Raw genomic sequence first — 5858 nt, forward strand, 5'->3', positions numbered from 1 at the left:
AGGAGCTTGACGAATCAGTCTATAGAGATGGCATTAATAGACTGGAACACCGCTATGAGAAATGTATCAGCCTTGGAGGAGATTATGTTGAGAAATAAAAAAAAAAAATTTTTAAAAACCTTGTTTTTCTTGGTCAGGCCGGAAACTTATCAATCCACCCTCGTATAGTTAAATTCGCATGTAATGACTTCGCATACAATGTCAATTCGTTTGTTACATTATAACTATATTGCGTAATGACGTTTGAGTTATTTTACAGTAACTACCTTGGCAGATGGATAGTGCCCCATTACAAGTTATTGCTATACGCTTATTATTTATCGAGTTCGTGTAAAGCTTTCGAAGCTTGTAGAAAAGACCGGCAAAATCACTATCCGGTACATCTCTAGTGTAAAGTTATCCACCGCGGCTTCGTCCGAACATATAACTCGACAGCTATGATTCTGATGAAAAGTTACTTGAATTATACAATTTAAACTTCACCTCGTATAATGTAATTTCATTATTAAATAACTTTTCAAGGCTTCTTTATTCATATAAATGTGTGATTTTCCAAATACAACTCGCTAACAAAATGTTCATTTGCTCTAGTAGGTACATCAAACTTCAGAGGAGCATCTGGTTTATATTTCAGACATAAATTTAATTACGTCATCAAATTTATTCGTCATGCTTAACATAACCGAGCAAGTGAGTTTATTAAAAAGATTATGATTGTGCACATAGGTATGTACGTACAGTTGGTATACAACTATACATATGCCACAAAGTTTGAAGAATTCGTTATTTCTTTTACGCAAAGAACACACTTGCGCGATTGCGACATCATTCATGATAACGGTGGCGATCATACCATCTAATGAAATTAAATTAATAGACACATATGTATGTATTTGCCGCGACAGTCGGTCAAAATAAATGTAGAAAATTTTTTTGGGCTTAAAAGCCGTGGTCTATTAGAAGTACTTTTCAGCTCGGAAAAGTTTTCTACATTTACTTGTCCGCGATATCAATGGCCTGCATTGCTATCACCCAAGCTAAAGCGGTGAAAAAATTACGTTAAATAGCGTTCTAACGGTGCAGATGAATTTGATCGTTCGCTGATCGGGTGTAATTTAGTTTGGTTGAATAAAAGATTTTATCAAGAATATGTAAAGCAAAACAATACATTATATGCAGAGATGTGATTTATTTTAAATAGATGCATTTAAAATACAAATACAAAAGAAAAAATACTTTTATTTGTCTTGCATTTAAATACTTTTTTGAGAAAAGCATTTTGTATTTTATTTAAAATACTTTTCCAAATGCAAAATACAATTTTGCCGTTAAAAGTTTTCCTAGTATCACCGATCAAACATGATATAAAAGTTGCTATTAAAGGTATTAGAAGCTTAAAAAGGGGAAAAAGAGATATTCCATGAATGCCTTCTAATTCTTTAACTGAAGAGAACTCAAAAAATTCTAACCTTCTTGAAAATTGATAAACTAAAATATTGGATCGTTATTGTTTTCCGCGTTCAATGTCATGATCTATGGAAAAATTGATATCAGCGCCTGCCAAGTCACTACTTATCGTACCTTTAGCAAGAAACTAGGAAATTGTATGAATTACGACAAAACAGACCGCAAAACAATATTGAATTGATATATGGTAGCTGTGTAAAACTGAAAACTACAAGATATTGTGGTATGCTAATAAATGCGTATAATCCAAAATTCTTAGAAAACTTTACTTATTAGATGAACCCAAAACTAAAGAAACTAAGAATTCCCTTTCTTTCTCTTAGTACAATGTGCAAAAGATCAGAAACAAAATGGGGTTGTAAATATTTTGATATAAAATGATTGATGTTAATTTTATATCACTAAAATTATTTGCAACCCTATTTTGGCTGATCTTTCATGCTAAGCAAACTAATTTGTCATCAGTGTCTTTTTTTCGATTAAAACGGGTGACAAAGGCAAATAAGGAAGCATATAGAAAAATTATGTATTTGTTGCTGAACTGAAGAAACTATAACATAAAGTTAGAAAAACTATATCTCAATCACTTTTAACAGAAAAATATGAATTATACTCAATTTTTGCACTTGGGTGATATAATGCAAACACCACTATTAGTCTACAAAAACTTTAAAAAATTAGAAAATGCCTGCAAGGTTTCCTTAAAAAATATTTTATAATTAAGTGAATGTAGAAAAATAAGTAGGTACTACAAAAAAGTATTCGTTTTATGTATTTTGCATTTAGCATTTAAAATTTTTTATTTTACATTTGAAAAAACAAATCAAAAAAGTATTTGCATTTTGTATTAAAATACTTTTGAAAAACAATTCTGCACATCTCTAATAGATATATCAATAATATTCCAATCTTTTACATGCAAAAGAATATGTTTCCACTTTAACATCGAAGGGCCTAAAAAATTCTTATGACGTTTTCCTCGGTGTCCGGTACTACTACAGCGAGCAGTAGTTCTTCATCGTCCTTTAACATTGATTTTTCACTTTAACAATGTTAATTACTTTCATTAAATAAAAAGATAGTTATTCCGCATATTTGTGTGCTTTCTATCGTAATCGTTACGAGCATCGCGAACACGGTCGCGATCGCGTGTGTTCTTTGCTTTACATGCTGACATGTACTCAGTTAATTGTGGTAAGCGCAACGTTAAACGAATTCACTTTTGATTACCACTATTAAGGTGAAACGCTCTGCAAATGTGGCTGTTCATGTGTGATTAATTGATTGTATTTATTTTGGTGACCTCATTTTGAACTTAAACTTGAGACGTGGAGAAGTGAAAGGAATATTGTTTTCATTCATCAAAAGCACCCATCCTTGGTCTGCCTATTAACTCAACATGCGTCAAGAAACAAGGATATGCTTGCGGAACAAATTACAATAGTACAATTTTAAGTGTTTTAATACAATTGTAATCGTTGGTTCAGCTTTTATTTGAATTACGATGCTTTAATAGAACGAATATAGGAAAATTATTGTAACAATGTTCATTTCAGGATTATTATTAAATCATACGACAAAGCGCCTTAATATGTCAGTAATAATGTGAAACTTCTTAAGTTTTGTCAAGTAATTTTCTAAAAGCTTCGACGTTCTATAAGATGCATAGTGTTGCAATAGTTAAGCTTTGGATTAGTTAATGCATAAGTTTCTTATACTTGAAGTTAGAAAATTTAAATATGTATTTTGCGTCACATTTGCCAGCAGATATAATACATAAGTTATGGAATTTAAAATGACTTACATACTCTTACTCTTTGCTGTTGGATTAATGAGGGAAACACTCACCTAAAAGAAAACCAAAGTAAATTAGTTAAAGGTGAAACCAAAGAAATTTTCGTCTTATATCGAAAACAAGAAATACATAATTAAAATACCTTTTATAAACATTTCGACAAATCACTTTACGATTGGATGTTTCTAGTTTACATTATTCATTATCGATATTAAACGAAGGACGAGGACATAAATATATTAATGTCAATAACATTCTTATTAGTCTGTGTTCACAAGTTTGTTCACTTATTAGATTCAGATATTTATACTTTCTTTCTGATCAAATTTATACCTGCTTCTACAATTAATTAGTTTCAGAAGCAAGGTGAAGGGCACATCTTAAAAATACTTTGTATGTAACTTAATTTTAGAGAAACGAAGTACCTGATAATCGGATATTTTGGGATTAGTTTACGATTAAACGTTTAATAAAATGACGAAACAAAATGGTTCGGGGGAACGCCATGATTAAAAGGCAAATATACTGCACCATTGAAAACGGTACCCACCATCCAGATTTTAACGGGTTTAACTAGTTATATGCAATTCGAACTACGTAGATTTTAATTTTGTTCGTAATAAAGATATATTTAGTTTTTTTGTTACACATCTCCAGAAACCATGATTAATAGCAATTAATTATGAAGCACATAATAATGAGTATACGTACTACATTACAATGTAACATGCCAAAGAAGCGCACTTCTAAAGAGGACCTTAATTCGGCCAGTTGTCATAACTACACATATCTCGCAACAGGTGTTCTCACATAACAATATTTATGTGCCCGAGTACTTGTCTTCTTTAATTGGTGGCTGTCTAATTACCTAATTTTAATTTTAACACTTTTTGATTTATATTTGACACATACGGAATATTCTAACAATCATGTCTTGCCGAATACCGAATTTTTGAAAATTTAAAATATAAAATAAAATAACTCGAAGTGGTCTGTATTCTGTCGAAATTGCCAGACGCGGATCGCGATTTCGATCTTCTTGGATCTCATCAGCGCGTCGCAGACAGCCCGACAGAACACAGACCAACTTTTACCTGCTGTGTTAACAGTGCGTTTTAGAAAATACTANTCAAATTAACTTCTCCATAACTAACTAAATTATGGGGCAGTACAATAATGAAAACAACAGATGTCTAACATTTCTAATAATAAATAAAATTACAGTCGAACTCGGCTGTAACCAACGCTTGGCTTTAACGAACGAATTAAATTTAAAGAACAAAATTACATTCCATTTAAACATGTGCTTTTTATACTTGGATATTGTAGAAATAAATAGCCTTTTGTTCCTCCGGATTGAATAAAGTATTTTGTTTGTTTATGGTATCTGGTAATAAGTTAAATTTCCACAGTATGTACATACAGTCGTGATTATTATACGGTTCGAATTTTCGTGTTGACTTTGACCTTCGACATCAGATTATAAAAAATCATTGAAGGTTGTTGTAACAATCATTTTTAAATGTATTCAATATTTAAACGATTACAAATGTTCATTTACATGGTGTTGGCAATGGTGGATTAAATACAGTCAAATAGCACGATCATCGAAAAGCTCTATCCAATAGCGATTAGGGATGATTCACATAAGGGCTTTATAATTTCTAAATTAATAGGCGCAACTTAGGCATCGGCCGTTTAAGAATTGTAACTATTAAAATATAAATAAATAATATATAAAAAACATTATTCACTAGGTCATGCAGAGAAGGGACTCCCCGACTTAAGTGAAGCGCAATGCACCATGGGTTATGAGGTATGCACCAGGATAGAGAACCAACGAAATTTGGACGGGCTCAACTTGTGTAATACATATTTTTGGGATCTCGTTCAAATAATAAATGATGGAAATGATTCGTCGTCAGCAGACAAGCAAGAAGCAGTCAACAACCCAAGTTTTTACGGCGTGGCCTCTTATTACACGTCTGCGTCACAACAACAGACAAAATTATGTCTCATTGTGTCGGTAGACTTAAAAACCTGGTTATTATCCACTGACTGAGCTGAGCAACAATGGCATATGATTTCAAAGGCAAGGGTATTGTTCATTTTGAAAATAAAAGGAGCAAAAGTAATAACCGTTTAAAGTTTGTTTTGATGATGTGAAAGGACAGGGAAATGCCTTTTTAACAGGGAAAACTACCCTATTGTTTTTAGTGGTCGATAGGTATCTACCGTGGAAGATTAGTAGAAATATGGAACGCGATTTTCAATTTATTTTGAGGTAAAGGTCTAGACGGGGGTGAGGGGTGGTGGGAGGGTCGAAAGAGGAGGTCTCCTCCACCACTATACCATAAAAAATTCGTGGCGGTCTCACCCCCATAAAAAGTTATGGGGGTTCAAAGTTAATAAATTTGCCATTTTTTATACATTTCTAGGCATGTAAATATTTATATAGTCATTATTGAACAATATTCAAAGGTAAAACTAATGAAAAATACATAAAAATTTTGAGAAAGTTATATAAAACATTATTTAAATATCTTTATCAATAGGGTAGGTTAGGTTAAGTTATCGAGTTTTGATAATAAGTCAA

At 32.0% G+C, this 5858-nt stretch overlaps 1 protein-coding gene across 5 annotated transcripts in view; it reads right to left on the reverse strand.

The window, feature by feature from the left end:
- The window catches only part of LOC108743015 (RNA binding protein fox-1 homolog 3), a 94988-nt gene that overhangs the window by 61145 nt on the left and 27985 nt on the right, over positions 1-5858 (reverse strand). The window contains exon 2 of one of the 5 annotated variants that reach the window (XM_025978832.1): positions 3272-3315. The exons of the other annotated variants lie outside the window; for them this stretch is intronic. The gene's annotated coding sequence lies outside the window, so the exon portion shown is untranslated. The remainder of the gene's footprint in view (positions 1-3271; positions 3316-5858) is intronic. 5 annotated transcript variants of the gene reach the window in all.

Source organism: Agrilus planipennis, unplaced genomic scaffold, assembly GCF_000699045.2.
Source record: "Agrilus planipennis isolate EAB-ADULT unplaced genomic scaffold, Apla_2.0 scaffold63, whole genome shotgun sequence".
NCBI lineage: Eukaryota > Metazoa > Arthropoda > Insecta > Coleoptera > Buprestidae > Agrilus > Agrilus planipennis.